The sequence below is a fragment of the Lathamus discolor genome, chromosome 2 (assembly GCF_037157495.1).
Source record: "Lathamus discolor isolate bLatDis1 chromosome 2, bLatDis1.hap1, whole genome shotgun sequence".
Lineage (NCBI taxonomy): Eukaryota > Metazoa > Chordata > Aves > Psittaciformes > Psittacidae > Lathamus > Lathamus discolor.
The window spans coordinates 116,963,104-116,982,468 of NC_088885.1; the positions used below are offsets into that span (position 1 = coordinate 116,963,104).

The 19,365-nt window shown below is 40.4% G+C and overlaps 1 protein-coding gene and 1 long non-coding RNA gene across 5 annotated transcripts in view; one reads left to right on the forward strand and one right to left on the reverse strand.

The window, feature by feature from the left end:
• The window catches only part of SPIDR (scaffold protein involved in DNA repair), a 205,134-nt gene that overhangs the window by 80,802 nt on the left and 104,967 nt on the right, over nucleotides 1-19,365 (forward strand). The window lies entirely within an intron of this gene.
• LOC136008656 (uncharacterized) lies at nucleotides 10,096-18,450 on the reverse strand. 2 transcript variants are annotated; one of them, XR_010610182.1, is made up of 4 exons: nucleotides 18,226-18,450; nucleotides 16,364-16,518; nucleotides 13,458-13,742; nucleotides 10,096-10,388 (listed from the first exon to the last, which is right to left on the reverse strand). It is a non-coding gene; the product is annotated as an uncharacterized LOC136008656 (long non-coding RNA). The 2 variants fall into 2 exon arrangements; XR_010610183.1 differs by lacking the exon at nucleotides 10,096-10,388 and having other exon boundaries at nucleotides 13,311-13,742.

Sequence of the window (19,365 nt, forward strand, 5' to 3'; positions counted from 1 at the left end):
TCTAGCTTTGTGGACTTATGTATTCTTCTACTTTAGAGTTATCCTGGATATGCCGTAGGCTGTTTTGTTGACTCAACAACAGGACTTATGATGAATGGATATTTAGTGTGATTTTTGCATTGTCTTACTTAATACATAGCCTTACATTGCATGGTTTTACATAACCTTGGTGAGAAATACGAGTACCAACACAGGGAGCTAACATGAAATAGGTGTTTGGAACTAATGTGACTGGTGTTAAAGAGGGTTTGCCTTCCATTTGATGAAGATAGAGACTTTTGTCATGGTTGCTCTCACTGGTCAAGGGAAGCACTTAAGAACATTGTTACAGAATACCAGCCTATCACAATAAAGATCATGTGAAAATAGGATCTTGGGCTTCATATACTAATAAAATGCAGAAATGACCTACTGCTGCTCTGTAAGAAGGAAGTATCTATAACCTTTACATTTTCTCATTCCATAAAGGTAAAATACAAATACATATTAAAGACAAGGTATGGAACCTCTTCGCATAAATTCAGTTTCTTTACTTACTCCACAGAGAGGCAGTTTCTTTGAGTGCTTGATTGATCAGTTGGACAAAATTTATCTGTGTTCACCATCTTCCTTTGATGAAATCTAAGCATTTATAAATATGTATATACATACATACAGATATTCAGACAGATGGGAAAGGGGGGAGAAAAGATCACTAGTCAGATCCCTCCCATTGGAAAGATGTTAGCTCTGCCTTTGCATTCTTTCTTTGAAGATGTTATAATAGCAGAGTGGGAGAACCCTGATAAGAGGGATGGGGCTCACTCAGAAGATAAAATTCTACAAAACTTAAGAGCTGTAAAGCCAGTGTGGGCACTATTTCTAAAGTACATATGGGAATGGCCTTGGAGCCAAAGATCAGATCATATCATTTGTTTGGAATTGCTTCTCAGAGATCATGCAGTTGTGAAAATTGAAGTTCCTTTCAGAAGAAAAGGAACAGCTGTGGATTTCTTGCAAGTATTTATGGTGGGGTTTTTTGTTAGGTTATACCTTTCCTACTCAACTCAAAGTCTTTTGAGAATAGGAATGCATAGACTTTTTGTGAACTGAAAGTTGTCTCTGACAAGCTTTTAATATAATTTCTTAAATACTTAACGTTGTTTTATCCATTTTGACAGAGTAGTCCATCGGATTTTCCTTTTTATTTATTAATAAATTTGGGGTTTTGTCCATCCTGTCATGTAAGGGAGAAAGTTGTATCAGTAGAGCTGCTCAGTTATATTCTATTTTATACCTCTAGAACTAAAGAGATCAAGCCATTAGTATTATATTTGTTCACCTTGCACATAGAAAATCAAAACAACCCGATTTCGTAGTAATCAAATCAATGAATAATTCTGTTCCTTCGTAGGTGGATGACATAATTGGAAAAATACAGAATTATAAAGCTTTGATTCTGAGAGGAGAACAAGTCATTCATACCACTTTTCTGACCTGTCACAACCAACTGAAGCAACAGATACCTGGTATTTCGGATGTAGGTTATGTCTAATAAACATAGGAACATGATGCCACTTTTACTGTGAGATAGACTTGTTTATAACTGTGGCATAAATAGATGTATTCTCTGAATGTCATACATAAATTTTAGTACCCTGAAAAACAAAGATGAAAGAACTGCTCTCTATGAAAGGGGTTTCCTATGGGGAAAAGAATGGAAACACATCTGGGGGAGATGGGAGCCTCAAGATAGTAGATCCAGAGTTCTGTAGAAGATTAAAACTGAATTTTAAAACATGTCTGACTGTCTCTGGACTAATAGCTGATGATATCTTGACATGCCGAAAAAGGGGAATTTCCACTCTGTTGTGCCAATGAAGTGCTGGGTTTTGTTGATATGTTTGTTTGCTTTGAGCCAATTAGAGGGGTCAGAAGTGAGTGGTGTGTTTGTGAAGCAGCAGCTTGATTTTTACATCAAGGTTGAAATCGCATTGTCGTCAGCGCAGAAACCTCCAGGAGGGGTAGAGTATGTCTCTCAGTCCAGAAGGATGTCTGAATTGGGTACATGTAGTCAGTTATGCTCCTGGCTCACACAAGCAACAAGGGCTACCCAGAGCTTGCCTAGAAGCAACATTGTGTGTTGTTCTCAGGAGATAATTCTGGGCTCTGGAGGGAGCCTCCACCAGGATGACTTTCTTTCTATGGGCCATTTCACATATGAGAACAAAAGAAGTGTAGAAAAGAGGCAGTGAATGTAAATAGCCTGGTTTATGCTGGGGGGTGGTTTTCTACATTTTTCTAAACACTAGATACAGTCCTACATGGATCCTGCTGGAATGGTTGTAGTGTCCGGTTAGTGGGAAAGGTTTTAATCACTGTGATGTTTACATGCTGAGGAATTAGCGTACATTTGAGTCCATAGGTTTTAGGAACAAAAGAGGAAAATTACATTTTTAAACATCCATTCCTTACAGTGATGCTGTTTATGTCTGAATTCTTAAGTCACTGGAAAAAATACTCAGTGAGAATGAAAATGTCCTTATCCTAATAGTCACAAAATATTCTCATCCTGAAAATCTAATCATGTGTCCTTTTTTTTTTTTTTAATGAAAGGTCTGTACTTGAAACTTTCCAGCTTTTATAAGTGAGGAAATTCCAAGCATTTTGTAGTGACAGATACTGTTAGTGGGTAGTTGTCCACTGACGTCAAAAACAGAGGATGGCGAACAGCTTTGTTCAAGTCAACGAAAAATGTACCGTCTTGGATAAACTCTGTGTTAGCAACGGGGCTATCAATGATATACGAGCAGCTTCACATGAGTTCCCATGTGCATTCAATCCAATGCTAAATTCCAGATCTTGTTTAATGAGCAACTGATGGAGCCAAGACCTGGCACTGCACAAAATCCTGCAGTCTGCTTTATCCAGTCATGAAGGAAAAACAAGCTAAATAAGATCAGATGAACAAGTTCAGAATTACTGCAGGGTTATTAAAAAGTTGTGATTTGTATTCCTCTGCTAATGCTTATGACTAACACATTTGGGACGTGTAAAACAATACTTAATTTGTAAAAAGACTATGTGCCAAAATTCCTGCAGTAGTTTAACCACTAAAGAGCAAGTTTTGACTGTGTTGAATGGGTTTGTTTAAATGTTTAAGATTATCAGTAATCAGCTAATCTTTTTTGTTTTTTCTTTCAACTTTCATTTTGAAAAATGATGATTTCTTGTTGCTGGCTTGCTGGTCAGCACTTTCACTTCGGGAAATACAGTGTATTCCAGAGCTCATCATGGAGAAACAATTTTTAAGTCAAGTGTCATTCTCTTTGGCAGGTGTGATTTGCTACTGTAATTGTAGGTGTGTGGTTACAGTAAGATTTTTTTTTAATATGCAGTCCTATATGCAGTTGCATTGGGCTTTGAATATGCTGGATCTTTTGGACCACAGTGGGTTTCACGCTAAGCATGCTGGTGTCCTTATCCAATTTTGGATGGGCAACGAGGTGGATAAAGTGTGTTTGTCAAATTGTCACGTCTGGCAATTCCCTTCAACATGAAGGTATGCTTTCTCAGACTCCTCCTCCTGAATGTCATATTTAAGTATAGGTAAGCAAAAGTTAATTACTATGCTCTTAGCAGAAATAGTTATTAAAACCCCAAGTATTTCAAAAGGGGAATGTTGTTTTCAAATATTTGAAAAATTTGGAATGTTGCTACCAAATGCAGTATTTAAAACATCTCTGCTATCCTAGTGGGCAGGGACACAGAGGCAAGGAGGAGAACAATTTTGCTGTTACTTCTACAAGGCAGATTGCATCCCTTCTGTAAAAGCTCATGGAAGAAGTGCCCATGGTTTTACATATTTTTGGCAGCAATAACATACTTTGGTATATAAAGCAGTTCAGCTGTGAAACATTCAGCGCAGCCTTTTGTGTGGTTGATGAAGCTTCTCTTCCTACCAGTCTTCCGAGTCAACATTAACCGTGCAGATTGTAATGTATTGCTTCTCCCTGAGCAGTAGGCTCCTTTGACAACTTCCTTCTTCCTTGACTTCTCTTGTTACTGTCCCAGGATGCTGTCTGGCAGACAAGGTTTCTCACAGCAAAAGTATCAGAACAGTATTCATGATGTTAGAAGTGGTGCACAAGCTTTAATTTTACCTTTGAGAGATTCACTGTGTGTTTTGAAAGCCAAATCACTGACGTGGCTCCAAAAAAAATATTTGGCAGTATGTGGGAAGGATTTTGCGTGTGTGTGTGTTTTGTTTTGTTTTCCCTCTCTTTAACCTCTTTGGACTCCTGAAATGGTATATGTTGTCTTTCTCCTTGATAAAAGTCTAAAACCATAATGAATATTTCTGTGGATGTTTCTGATTTTCAGGGTTCTTTATCTCCCACTTTCTTAAGTATAGGATTCTTATGTTTTTAATAAGTGGTGCATGTTTGCTCTAGAGCAGATCATGATGATGGGCTTTGCACAGTCTTCTCTAGAATCATTATCCATAGTCAGTTTTCATCATCTTTGGCTGTCATAAAAGAGAGGACTGCACGTCCACCTTGAAGTTGCTGCTGCTGTTCGCAGCACATCTGGTAGCGCAAACCCAAGTCTGTCAGCATCTTCAACTAATACCTCATGTTTTAAAATACCCCCTTTTGCCGTCTCTGAACAGACAACATAATCATAACTACTCTGAAAAAACCCTGGGAGAATATTTACTAGAATGCTGCATGCTACAACACACTGGAAGCACTGAACTTGAGAACAGTTTGGATTCAATATAAAGCTATAAACTGCATTGATTATATTTGTGTTTTCATTTGTCTTCCCACCATGGCACAGCTTGTCTGCCTTTTGTGTTCCCGGAAACAAATCAGTCCTCCGAGTTGAGGTTCATTTTCGAGAAACATGGGCAAGGCAACTATGTGAGACTTGTACATTGCATCTGTGCCTTAGCAAGTACTGCTTGTCTAATGGTTCCTTGAGCTTGTCATAAATATTAATTTAATAGGGTTGGTACTATTTTATGCAGTGTGAATGTACAGATTGAGGAAGAGATAATTTTTATTGATATGGGCTGATGCTGGAATTTACAGGGTTTTTAGGCTTAAAGGAGTCCAGTTTTGCAGTATATGCCTATCATAGTTTTCTTCAGATTATTTGAAAACTTATATAGAACAGGATAGTTCTTTATTATCTTTTGAAATATTTCTTACCTTCCATGCTCTCACAAAAATAAATAAGCTCTCCAGTATTTTCTTTGTCTTTTTGCAGCCTCCTTTGGCTGACACTCATGACTTGCAGTTTGAGGAGTTCTGCATGAGGTGATTGTTTAATTTTGCTGGGAAATATTTGACTCTAGGTGTTCAGCTTTCAATCATGCTGTATAGCAGGGAACCATTTGGTAGCTATACTCAAAACCAAACCCATTTTAAAAACAAGCATCAACATACCACATTATCAACTTCTGAAACGGTCCACGTAAGCCTTGAGAATTGCCTTGGGTTGCTGGTCATTTCAGATATGGCTGTAATTTCCTGATTTTTGAGGACTGCTGCTCTGGAAGGAATGGAATCCCATGAGGTTTACTGGTTACCCTGAAATTGCCCTTAGTACCAGCTCAGCTTAGATGAGAAAACAAGGGGCAGGGAATTATTTCCACAACCTAAACATAAATGACACCTTTGGGGGCAGGGGAGAGTAAAGCAACTTTTAGATCTGTTTATTTTTTCAATTGGACTACATGTAAAAGTATTCTCTTCCTGTGTCTTGCAGTTGTTAACTGGTCAGGATTCTTACCTATGGTCGCAAATCTTGTTCTTAGGCAAACCCTACACAGTGAAATTTGCCTTTATGGAAGAGGTCTGATATTTGGAGATACGTATAATCTTACATGTAAAGCCCCCCTCTGTCTATTTAGATTAAATTCTCAACACCCATTTTCTAACTTAATATAGGTATTACTCAGTTGCAGTGTTGATTTTTTTTCTTCTAAGCTTTTCTTGAAAAGTAATTTTCTATCCCACATTATCAGCTGTGTTGATGGGCTTCAGCTATGTCTAGGTAAAGTCATTCTCATCCAGAATGTGGACTATATAGTGTCTACATATTAAATTTATCACTACTTGTAGTTCGTTTATTTAACTGCTATCAAATTGCTACTGCTTTATTAACTATACATATATTGTGCACAATTCAGAGGAAAATACTCCCTGTAAGCTAGCAAGACAAAACCATGACACAGCCTTACTGTATAACCTCATCAGATGTTAAAACTTATATAAAATGCATATATTAACGCGTGTAAATCCTACATTATGAAAACATGGAAGCCTGGGTAGCACACGTGGTTTGTTATTGCTCTTGACCGAAACTGGGCATGATCGTAATCAAATGTATTAGGGCTGGAGTCTGGAATGAGAGGCCCTCAAGTCTGGGCATCGAGAGCACAGTGCTCTCCTCCCCTTAACTCCTACTGTGTTTTTCCTTACTTCCTAAGCTACATTACAAGCAGTCACATTGGTGATGCATTCAATACTATTTTAATTATACTATGTGGTGAAGAATGCTTTTCCTTTATTGTATCTCCCTTTAGTGTGCCGTGCTTGCTGTCCCTCAGTTGTACCAGACCAGTTGCTGCTGGGACGGTGCTGTACATCAAATCAATTAAATAATTTGCTTTAGCAGATTTTAAGTTAGGTTTGTTGAGCAGCATGGTTTACAGCGTGGTCTTGTGGTAGCACCAAAGACCCAGGTGAACTGGCAGGAGGCTGGGCATGGGCCAGGGCTGAACTTCGCAGGGTTGGGAGCGTTTCTGGTAGCACTGTGAGCATTATGTAAAAACAGGCAGGGAGGAGAAATCGCTGCCAACAGGAATCATTTTACACAGTGCAGTGGTGGGAACCCCTTTTCCAGCTAGTGTTTGCAGAGTAATTCCCGAGGTGGTGGGAAGCTGGCTGAGCCCCGCTGGAGGCAGGCCCCTGCCCTTCCCACTGGCTGCAGGAGGCAGCAGGGTTGTCAGCAGAAACCCAGGTAAAACTGGTCCTGGGCGACTGATGTCTCCCAGATAGCCTCAGCGCTTCTTTGTCCAGAAAGACTTCTGGCTTCAGTTTTGTGTCTGTGAACTAACAGTCTGCAAAAAGCAGATTTGTTTAGGTTTGTGTCCATTACTTATGCAAAGCTTTTAATAACTCGGTACATTATCTGTTCTGAATGGAGGGGTGTGCGTGAGACAGTCACCACACTGTATACACAATATTCTCTTCCATAATGCTGAAGGAGGCTGTGTGCCTTTTCGTTTAATGCTTTTAAAGACTTCACCGTACTGGTTGTCATTGACCTTTGCTTACAGAAAACCATTCCTCCTCAGAGAGTGAAACTGATCTCCTTCACTGAAGTTTCATTTCTGCAAAACACTTGTAAATGTTTCTGAAGGCCACTGTAATTTTCTGCCCCCCTTGTCCCCCAAGATGTTTACAAACTTTGCTTTGAAGTAAGCTTGCCAGGGGAAAAACTGAGAACTTCCCTGCATGCCATGAGTTTTGTTAAGAGCTGCCTCCTGGCTATGACAGGCTTTTAACCTGTTGAAAGCCTAACAGACCTATTCCTGGGTTTGGTGGGGGTGTTCTTCTTTTCATAATTTAGGAAACTCCTTGAATCTTTTTAACTACTTCAAATGATCCTCTCTAAAACTTTTGTGTCTTGTGATTTTTAACATTTTGTTCTGTCTAATGCTGTTCTCCACCCTCTAGGGAAAGTACACAAGTTCTTGGCTTGTATTATTTCCATTCCTCTCTTGTCTATTGATTCTGCTATGGTAAATCCATCATTGATTTTAAATTGTCATGGAACCTTTCAAAATATTTAATTACTTGATTCACCTCTCGCTCCGTGTTCCTTACCAAGCCTTTCTGACAAGATATAATGGATTTCATCCATTCAGGAGGTCGAGTGAGGCAAAAAATACAAATTCTTCATGTACTTTACAGTAAGCAGACAGCAAATAGGATGACCTTCCTACTTGACTTCATTTGCAACACAGATGACAATTTTTGTTGGACTTCTTATCTAGTTACTTGTAGTTTTTCATATGGAGGAAAAACAGAGTTTAGATGCCTAATGCAGTACAATTTCTAGAGTTTAAATAATCAATCTGTAAAGTTGTGTATGTGTCCTCTTGTTGACCAGTGTATTTCTCAGGAATCCTATTCACTGCATCAAATATGTACTGAAAGCTTCTGTTACCGCTTTGGTTTCTGTTAGACAAAGATTGTTTAACAAGATGGCTTTTCACTCTATTGTGCAAATGGTCCAGCAGTTGTCCACTGGAACCCTGGATGTATTACAGAAAAGGTAAAGATGGGCTTTCAGACGCCAGCTGGAGGTTTGAGCAGTTTGTCTTACAGAACCTGCTGTATCCTGTCTCTCCAATTCAAACAAGAAGCCAGTGAAAGCTTTCTTTTGAAAAATCTGTTTTGCTGAGCTATGTGAGAGACTTTTCCTTTTCAGAATTGGAACTGGAAAACCAATAATCCCCAGCTCCAAAAAGGAAACAATTTAAAGTACGGTGGTTATTACCACCATAATTTTTGTAATTAATTTCTTTTCACAGTAAGTGTAGTGTCAGTCTTCTTACTGCATTAAGACTAAAGTGAGTATGAAGAAATACTTCACCTTGGGACTTCTCTTTCTTTAAAGCCAGCTAAGTAATGCAGTCTCATACTGTTGTGATAATAATAATATGTCTGCCCAAGCAGTAAAGCTAAACAAATTGAGGTGAAAGCCTTGTGATCATAAAATTTTCACATTAAAGGAAGTAGATGCTATGTGCAAATATAAAATGTGGAAATAAACACGTTTAGAATTTTTGTTTTCTCTTTCCAAACCGAAGGGAAAGAAAAGGCTTCCCTCTGATTTCAGAGTATTGTTAACAAGCCCTCATAGCTATTAGGAGCCTGGAACAGTAAACAGCTTAGTAACAATATAATTATATCAATAAACCTAACATCAAAATAACTCCCAAAATTTATGTACAGATGGTTCCATTTTACATTACAAAAGAAGTTTTCTGAAGTCCATTTGCCTAAAACAAAGGTTTTAAAGGAACAGTGTAATAATTTGTCCTCAGATCTGCTGGGTTTTTTGCATGTAAATATGAATACCAAGGCAATTAACTTGGTAATTTACCCAGTGATGGAGTTGAACTTCTTTTGGTAGCTATTGCTTTAAGCACAGTTGGCATGCTATCTTCTGTACGCTGATGTGCTCTTGCTCAAGCCTGGTGTATCGGCCCTCAAAGTGTCTAGTGCTAGGGATAGTTCACCCTCAGGAAGTTCGGTTTAGATAACTATCTGAATTTTTTTGGGTACCGAAATCTGGAATGCAGCGGTGAAATCTGATGAGCCCAGGCTCTCAGATCTGAGTCAGCAACAGGGCTGGACCCACTCCTGTTGTTCAGCGCTTCCACTGCCAGGTCCAGCCGGCTACAGAAAACAGAGATGCATGAAAAGAAAGAGGAGGGAGCATGCTTCAGAAAAAGTACTGGCGTGCTTCAAAACAGAGTTTGTGTAGGTTATATGTGAAGGTGAGGAGCTGTGAAGGAATTGCCACTTTCTCCCAGTACAGCCTTCCAAAACCTCAGGGAGTGTTTGGTTCTCGGGAGGGCTTTGCTTTTAGCCTTGTGTAAACAGAGGTCTGTGCAACATTAGCAGCTGGTGTCTGGGCTGTTTTGCTTACCAGATGTAATAGTGAACATATGAGATTAAGTTCTTTGTTGCTTTGGGTTTTTTTTCCCCTGCTTCTGATCCTTTGCAGTTAAGAGTATTTCAGGTGTTACAGGGCACGCTATTATCAACTGAATTTTTAGTCTTTAAGGCAAGAGTTACCCACTCAAATGGCAGCGTAAGCAAGAAAGGTATGGAAAAGTCAACATATTTTTCTTACTGATTTCTGGGTATTACTCAATATTCTGATCTCTTTTGCTTTAGACCCATTGTTTTCTAAACTGTTACTCATGTTTGAGTCCCTTTTCTATAAGTTCAAGAAAAGAAAGTTAAGTAAACTGCTGTGGCTCTGCCAATTGGTAGGAAATATATATCACTCTGTGTTACTGTTTTGGTGAAAAAGAATAATTTTATTAAAGTATTTGTAGTCTTCTGAGGCTGAATTTCCAATCTAGTGTCCACTTCATCTGTAGCTATCAGTTGATGGAGATCTAATCACTTGCCAGGGTTTGCCAGAAGAAAGTTGTCCATGACTGAATGGCAGTGCATGCTTGGTACAAAGCTCGTGAGTCACAGGTTCTTGAGGCGGCCTCCTGAAGCACACCTGAAGCTTAATTCTGTGTACCATGCATAGAAGGAAGTACTCACTGTGACTTCATTCATGCTTTGGGCATTCAAACGTTATTCCTGGTGATGAAAAATAATAGCATGAATAAGCAGCTAAAACACAGGAGAGAAGCATGAATTTAAGCTTTGGAGAAGCTGAGAACACACCCCGCTTCTCATCACTTCTGTATGCTGTGCCTACTCTAATCCCCATCCAGACTTCAGTACTAGGGGTTAAACAGTCAAACATTTTTAAATGTTCATCATTCAGAACTTCTGAAGTCAGCTTTTCAGAAGTGACCTGTTTTGATTTGCATATATTTACATGTTGGTAAGTTTTAAGTTTATTTTAAAAGAGAAATAATTTCTGAAGAAAAAAGGGAGATTTTTAAAATCCCTAATATCCAGTTGGAAAAACCCTGTGTATATCTATCTCTGAAGGTAGTATAAAAGAAAAGATAGAAAATGGAGGAAAACTGTCAAGAACAAAAAAGTGCACAGTACTGTAGTGACAGGACAAGGTGTAATGAGCTTAAACTTAAACAGGGGAAGTTCAGGTTAGGTATAAGGAAGAAGTTCTTTACCGTGAGGGTGGTGAGGCACTGGAATGGATTGCCCAGGGAAGTTGTGAATGCTCCATCCCTGGCAGTGTTCAAGGCCAGGTTGGACAGAGCCTTGGGTGGCATGGTTTAGTGTGAAGTGTCCCTACCCATGGCAGGGGGGTTGGAACTAGATGATCTTAAGGTCCTTTCCAACCCAAGCTATTATATGATTCTATTCTTCAATGGCTGCAGGCTACCATAGCTTGTGCATAATTTTAGAAAGTACTGAGGACATATTTCACTTTGTCTTTAGTTTAGAAAATCAACTAGTTCTACTGAGCTACTACTTTTATTCTATTTAGGTAACAGAATATTTTTCTTGTATTTCTTCTGTTTTTCAGTGACACAAACTTCATGCACTTTCCTTTTCTCTCATTTTGTTGCAAAACTTAAAAAAAAATCATAAAGTACTATTTTTAACAGTCATGTACACTGACGGCTGCCTGTTGACATCAGCGAACTTCAGTTAAATATATATGTGTAAAAGCAGAGATCAGCTGGTTGGTGTTTTTTTTCCAGTAGCCACTGGCTGCAGTGTCTGCAGGAAGCTACAAGTGTCAACTTCTACACAATAAAATTATTGAGTCTTCTTTTTGTCACGTTGTCCAGCAATGCCAATTTCTTTATATGATACATCATTTGAATATTAGTGACCTCTGGAGAAGAGGGCAAAAAAGGTGGTTTGGGGTTTTCTGGCTGGTCAGATGTGGGCAGCTGGTGTACCCAGCGTTCGCAGGCTTCTTACCAGGAAAGCAATGTGTTTGCTTGCCATGCGGTTCTTCAGAGAGCTGGTTTCCTTAAAGAAGTTGTGGGTGGCATGCTGTTGGTCAGAGAGCAGACATTTGTTTGACTTTTTAGTAACAAGTCATAGAATCATAGAATAGTTAGGGTTGGAAAGGACCTCAAGATCATCTAGTTCCAAACCCCCTGCCATGGGCAGGGACACCTCACACTAAACCATACCACACAAGGCTTCATCCAACCTGGCCTTGAACACTGCCAGGGATGGAGCACTCACAACCTCCCTGGGCAACTGATTCCAGTGTCTCACCACCCTAACAGGAAAGAATTTCCTCCTTATATCCAATCTAAACTTCCCCTGTTTAAGTTTTAACCCGTTACCCATTGTCCTGTCACTACAGTCCCTGACGAAAAGTCCTTGCATTAGGAGAAAAACCCAGCATTTTTTGTTTCTTAAATTGCCACGAATGGAGTGAGAAGCTAGCAAACTGGGTCCAACAGACATCCTGCAAGGTTTGGAGCCATCTGGATCTTGATGTGTAGGACTGCAGCTGAACAAATAGTGTAAACCTAACAGCACATAGCTGATTAATTACGATTAATACTGAAAATGATGTACTGTCTCGCTTTGGTTTTTAAAGTGTGGTCAGTCAACATTAAGAAATTTATACTTATTATGTCAATATTTTGGGGAAAAGTGATATATGTGAACACTTTACTACCACCAGTCACACTCTCTAGCTATTCAGGATGAGTTTTGGCTTCCTTTGTATTCCTGGAAAACAATGATTAAACTAACATTCATATATTAGGGTTTTGTTGGTTTTGGAGTGATGAAATTCTATATTTCAAACTTTTTGTTATATGATTAGAGACACATGAAATGGAAAAGTGTTTCTTGAAGAGCTCTGTCTTCACATCCTCTAGAAATTGAGGGTTTTCCCTATTATATTTGTTTTCATATTCCCTAACCTACCTTCCTGCTCCTTTCGTGTGGCGGAAATGGGGAACTCTTCTTTAGCTTCATCACAGTTCTGGTAATAACTATTGCTTCTTTTTACTCTTCACTGTCTTTGATACAGTTGTTTCTTAAAATATGGAGAGTTGGTTGGTTTTTTTTTCTGGGCAGAATATTTTATAGAATTTTAAAACTTTATGTCCCCAAAATATCCAGCCAGACTAGATATCCTGAAAGGAGTAAACTTACTGACTGAAACTCAACCAGGAAACTCTCATAATTTTAACTGTTAGTTTAGAATGAAATGATGCCATGTATTGTTAATGTGTTCTGATAAATGAAATTAGAGACATGTTCAGAGTTGAAATCCCACCCTGTCTCGTCTTGTCGTGCCTCAGAAGGTAGATACTGTATGAAAAGCCCTGAGATCGCCGTTCCAGCACTGTGCTTGACGAAGGCTGCCTGCCTAGGTATCCTTATCACGTCATGATCTCTTGGGAATGTCTTAAAAGTGAAAAAGCAAACAGCCCCACAACAGCACGTCACTGTTTTCCTTGGCACCCTTTGGCTGTGAGTCTTTAAGTGAATAAATAAGAAGTAAACTGAACGAATCATGAAAGTCAGTCAGAAACCTGCCAGGGACCTGAAGTTTATCCAAAGCAGAAACTCCTATTTACGGGCAAGAAGAAGGGGAGCATGGAGTGGCTTGAGCCAATCTAACAATGCCTGGCTGGGGCACCATCGCCCGTTCCTAAGTTTATTTAAGCTCTGTATGCATGGGGAAAGCAAATAAACAGCAGGAGCGATAGACAATCTCTTAGATAAACACCATTTCTGCAGGACCAAGACCTTGATGGCTGCCGTCGCCGTCTCTGGCTTTAAATGGCGAGGAGCTCACGGGGTGACTCAGGGCAGGCGGCAGCTGCCGGCAGCACCGCGCTGCTGGGCCAGGGCCTGGACTCTGTGTGCCGGGGCGGTGGCGGTGGGCCGTGTCGGGGAGGAGGAGGAGGAGGAATGCTGCCTCCCTGACGTCAGGAGCTGCTCCTGGGAATGTTTTGCATTCCTCTTCCTGGCAGTGGTCAGGTGGCTTCCAGCAAGAAGGAAGGAACAGCCGCTTCCAAATGGAAAAAACCCCTAAAATGAGAAAAAAAAAAAAGGGGGGGGGGTGTAGGGCGGAAAAGAACACTTTATAATAAAAGTATTGTGGGGGAGGCACTTTTATTAAAAGCCAGATTGGGAATTGGAACCAGATGTTCTGCATTCGAAAGCTGCACGAATGTTAAATGCGTTTATTAATGACTGTGATGGCTGAGGTATTTGGCTATCTGCCTCGCTTTAATCTCTGTGCGCCGTATTTAAAAACAGTTGAGAAAAACATAGTTTTTTTTCTTTGCACCCGACTTTAGGCAGCTTCCTTTATATGAATGTTAATTAAAAAGTGAGAAAAAAGGAAAGAATACGTTTTGGAGGGGATAGCCACATATATGAGAGCAAGAAACAAGCAGGGAAACAGTTAACATTGGTCTTGTTCTTCTGTTAGTTTTAACATATGTTTTGTGCTGAAAATTAATGTCTTTATATTCAGTTTCCTTCTTGATTTGTGGTTGTTGGATAATGCATGTGATGTAAGCCAGAGAGGTCAGAACATGCAATTACTCTTGTTCACAAAGTACTTCCTATTCCCTTTCTCTCTCCTTAATGCCCTGTCAAAGTGTGTGTTTAAAGCAAAACAAGAGTAGATGCTCAGTGTGAGGTGGGTGATCTAGCAACTGCATTCACCACAGGCACAGTTTGTGAAATAACTGCTTTATATCTACAGACAGACACGAGTGCATATTGTATCTCAGTTTTCAAAAGCAGTTGGTCCACCTTGGTGCGTGTATGCATTTGGGAGTCTCAAGCATGGAGAACTTCCATGAAGGTTTGTGCCTCAGTGGGGATGAGATACCTGACAGCACCACAACCTGTACAGATGCAGGCAAATTTGGGGCATCTTCAAGACATCTTTGTGACCTTTTCCGGCCACTAGGCTCTGTGGTTTGCAGGTTGTAAGATTTTCTGTGTAAAGCAAGGACTGCTGGAGGGAGTCAGGGAGCTGGCATCACATCTGCCTTCCACTCCCAGGCATGGTGATGCCTTAAACCGGTAGCTTCTTCATCAGCTGAAGAGGGGAGACCAATCACTTTCTTTGTATCCTCTCCTTACCTGGTGGGGCAAGGCTCTGTGTTTTAAGAGTTCAGGTATCTTCAGGCAGGACACAGGTCCTGCCAGGGGCTGATGGAGCAGAGCTATCTCTTGATTTAGGCTGGGACAGGCTGTATGATTTAAACTGTGCCATAGAGACTCACCAGAGCCCTAGGCTAGTGTGTTGTTTGGTTTGATTTTTTTTATTTAATTAAATTAATCTTACATGTTCCTATTGATTGTCACTGCACGCAGTTGGGGTTAGCTGAGCCTGTTCCCTGGGCAGTGTTCTATGGAAGCTGGTGGGACAGGGAGCACTGGGCAGTTCGGGTGCTGTTCTCTTGAGCAGTGTCCCCAGCTCAGGTGAGGCCCGTGGCCTGTTTCCGGGTACCGGCTGAAGTGGACAGGCGGCTTCCTGCTACAGGGTGGATGCTTTGCTGAGGAATTTCCAGAAATGCTGAGAAGTGCTGACTCACAGCTTACGGCCTGTCTGGGCTGAGGGGAGGTTTTCACGTCCTTGGCTGAAGCCAGCAAAAAATGTTGCTGTAATGTACTGTTTTATTTTTAGCAGGGGGAGGCTGTGTTGCTCAGGATGAGAAGCTTGCGAGTGGTTTCAAGATGACAGGCACTTTTAAGGGTGGTTTTTTTTTTTTCTTTTCTATTTTTAGAACTTGGAAAACAGGTTGTTTTGCTAAAATACAGACGCTGCTCTGTTTCCCCACTAACTGGGTTGTTGTAAAGGAGCCTTAAGGAGTTCGTGCAGGAAGGCTTTTACGGCCCCTGCAGGTCAAAATGGCCTTCAGGGGAGGAGGTACTAAAGTATTTGAGATTGAAACTCAGCTGGCACCTACTTGCACGGTATTTCTCACTTCTGCTGAGGTGGGACTGCAGCTGCAATTGTTGGAGCTGAAATGTAGCCAGGTATTTGATAGCGGCTATTGCGAGATCATTGTAAAAGCTGGGTGCTTGGCTTTCATCCTCCCTTGTTTTTAGCAGTCACTTCTCGAGGAATTGCCTGTGCATTTTTCTTTCTGAACAGCAAATGCCCTATGGTGTTTTCTGCTAGTGTTAGCCAGAAACTGGAGGGAAGGAGGAGTCATTTCGAGCTGTGCCACCTCTCAAAATACAGTTTTGGTGATCAGGTTGTAGGGGCAAAGGGTTCTTTTTGTTGTTTTGGTTTACATTCGGTAATTTTTTTTTTTTAATGTATCCATGTATGTCTGTGGGGTTTTTTTCTGTTCCACAAGCACTGAGTATTTGGGGATGATCTCCCAAGTATGCACTGTCCCACCGAGTATCGTAAGTGGAATACAAGTTTGTAAAAACTCTTTTACTTCTAAGTCCTGAAATTTGCTGTCAGCTATTCCTCATTCACAGCTCTGTAACTCTGCATGTAGAGCTGTTTGGAGCCCTTTTTGACATCTTACTGGTGGTCTGTGTAACAATGAATGATCTGCAGACTACGAACCACAATGCCATTATTTTTTTAACCTGTAGCATGAACTAGCACATTTTGCACACAACCCCACCACCACCACCAAAGCAAAACAAAAATCAAACCCAAAACTCACGCCTCTTACAGCAACCCTGCAGCATCTGGCTTGAGAATAACTGGTGCACAGCTTCCCTGACAAAGTACGTTTCCCTCTTGTAGGTGGATCATGTTTAACTGCTCTCCTCAGTTTTCGCCTTGGGACTGACTTGGTGTTACGCGTCCAGCAGGGTCCTCATTCGACAACAGGAAAGAGAAAAAGGGTAATTCTGTGCAGGAAGTGCAGGAGCATTTTTCCATGATGTGCAGTGAATTCATTTATTACTTCACCACTGTGAAAAAGTCCCAGTCTTAGTTATTTGAATGGGAATACAGTCCTCACATGTGAGCTGCTGCTGCTGATTTTTGCAGGCAGAAATAACTGTGGGCCACACGTCTATCACCGTTTCCCCATCAAATCCGCTTTTACTAAGGACTCTAACCTTGCCAGCTATTCATCTCCAAGAGAAAGCTGTTCTGCCCATATCTGTCAGTTCCCTCCAAGATTTTATGGCAGCTGCATAATCTCTTTTAAGAGTTGCATAAGCATCTTTTCTTTGGTTGTGTCCTGGCACCCAGAACTATACCAGGAAAAGTCATATAGGCCTTACATTATTTCTAGCCACCTGTCAGTAAATTCAGGACAAGAGCCATGAACTAATGTCCCCTTTAGATAGATGTGTCATCCGACCTGGGTGGACATGCCTCAACTGGACTGCCTGACTCCGGATAACCCCTTCTGCGATCCGATGCTGCTTGACCCTTTTCTAGTTTGGATGAGGCACAGAACATACTTTTTTTTGTGAAGATTCTGTCCCCAGCTTCTAAAAAGAAATAAAATCATGCATGAATGTCGTCCAGCTTTCCAGGAAACATGTTGGTACGACATGTATCAGTGTAGTCAGAACATCTACTCATTTTACGGTCAGCTTTTTTGTAATTGAATCTGCCCTAGTAGAATCCAGCAGTCCTTTCTAGTAATATCATACTTCACAGTCTGGTTCCTGTGTTTATTACAGACATGCCCTGCAAAGAGCTTTCTGCTTGTGCTAGTATAAGCTTGTGCCTTCTCAGATATCTTGGTCTCCTCATGCTACCTGTTCTTGCATAGCTTTCTGATCTCTCCACTATTTGATACGCTTTGTTGCTAGCTGCACTACAGTCTTGGTAGCTGTGTGAAATCTCAGCAGTTCATGTTGATGCTTCAGTTGTCATACTACTTTCTGTTATCGTGTCATTGTCTTAAATAATTTTTACTTTTGATCTTGAGGAATTTCCTACACCCTTCTTGTACTTTCACTTAAGGTCATCATGACAGCCTATTTCTTTGTGCCCAAAAAGAACAATAAATCCAGATTAATGGTAAACCTTTAATGGTAATTAATGGTAAACTGAGTAGTCAGCTGCTTTGTCATTATCATCACTTACATGATAGCGTTATCATTAATTGTCAATTGCTCTGTTTGTCCATAGCAGTCTTGCTGGTTTTCAAAACAACTCAGTTCAAAAACTGCACTGCATATTACTTCATGCTCTGCTGGGAATGGTGGATCATACATTGATTTCTATGTAAAGATGACATTATGGTGGTAAAAAAATAAGATATTTTAAAAATTAGTAGTCAGAATTTGAGTGTCCTAAGTAGTGCAGTTAAGCCAATCCAACTGTTTTAGTAAAGGTTAGAGGAATCTTTTGTGAGACATTTTAAAGAATATGCACAGTAGGCACATGTATGTGTGTGACTGGATATATGAATGATAAATTTCAAGAATGTAGGCTGATACCTATAAACAGTTTGAAGCCATGAACAGAAATGTCACATTTTGTTTAAACCAATAAATAATCCAGAGAGACTAAGGATAGAAAGATGGAACAGGTGGTTAAGGAAAAAAAATAGCTTACCATTATTTTGTGAGGGTCTCTCAGCTTTATCTCAATTCTAGTAAGCCTCTTCAGTCATCTTTTCAGTTCTCCTGTTTTTAAGTCTTCTCTTTCAGTTTTAATCTTTTTCCTTAATTTTCTTTTGATTACCTTCATGATTCCATGGTGTCATAAAGGTTAGAAGCCAGATCACCAACTATCATTTAAAACTTAAACTAAATCAGGGTTTGCCTCTTCTGAGTCAAATGTGATGTCAGTCTTCTTCAGGATTCCCAGGTATCTCTTGTGGCCCCAGTAATCAGTATGTCAAATAATGAATACATTTACAGCTGTTGAGAACACTTGTGCTAACATTGCTGGATGTAGGCTGGTAACTATTCATTATTAACACATATTCACACTGAGAATCTTGTGGACCGTGGAGTCTTCAGTGCGTACCAAAATCTGATCATCCATGAGCCTGGCACTACCGGGTACTGTTAACATCATAGTTTGGTGATTTGCTTCTTGTGCCATTGATTCCAGAGTGTGTTTCAAAATGTCTGTGTTGATCTATAGCAGGGAAAATTTGTCTGTCTTTCTGTCTTCCACAGTAATACATCCTTCTGAAATAATGAAGCTGTCAAAGGATGCAGGTGGGATCATGTGTATAGAAGACAAACTTGCCAAGGAACATGAATGTGGTTTTGACACAGACATGTCTGTACTAGCAAGTGATGTGATGTGGTAGGAGCAGCTCTGTGGAGTAGAAATTGGTGTGAGAGATTTGGTCCTGCCATATGCATTGTGAAGTTTTACTTGAGACAGGCTGCCGGGTGGTCATGGTGCGCTGAATGCCTTGTAACAGTTGGAGTGCATCTTCAGATTTAGTTCCATCCAGAAAGAATCCATTTTGTCCCACAAAGGCGGTCCCACAGTCCAGACTGAAGCACAGGGAAGATTCAGAAGCACACCACTGATCTGAACTGCAGGACTGATGTGGACACACCCAGGGATGACCAGACATCAGACCAATCCATCTTTCTCACTTTGGCTTGCTCTGAGAATTCCTATTGTCATACATATACACAGATGCTTAGTTGTAAACAGATACAACCCAGACAACAAGCTGATTTTTTTAACACTAAGAAGAAGAAGAAGGGCAAAGGAAAAGAAAAAAAG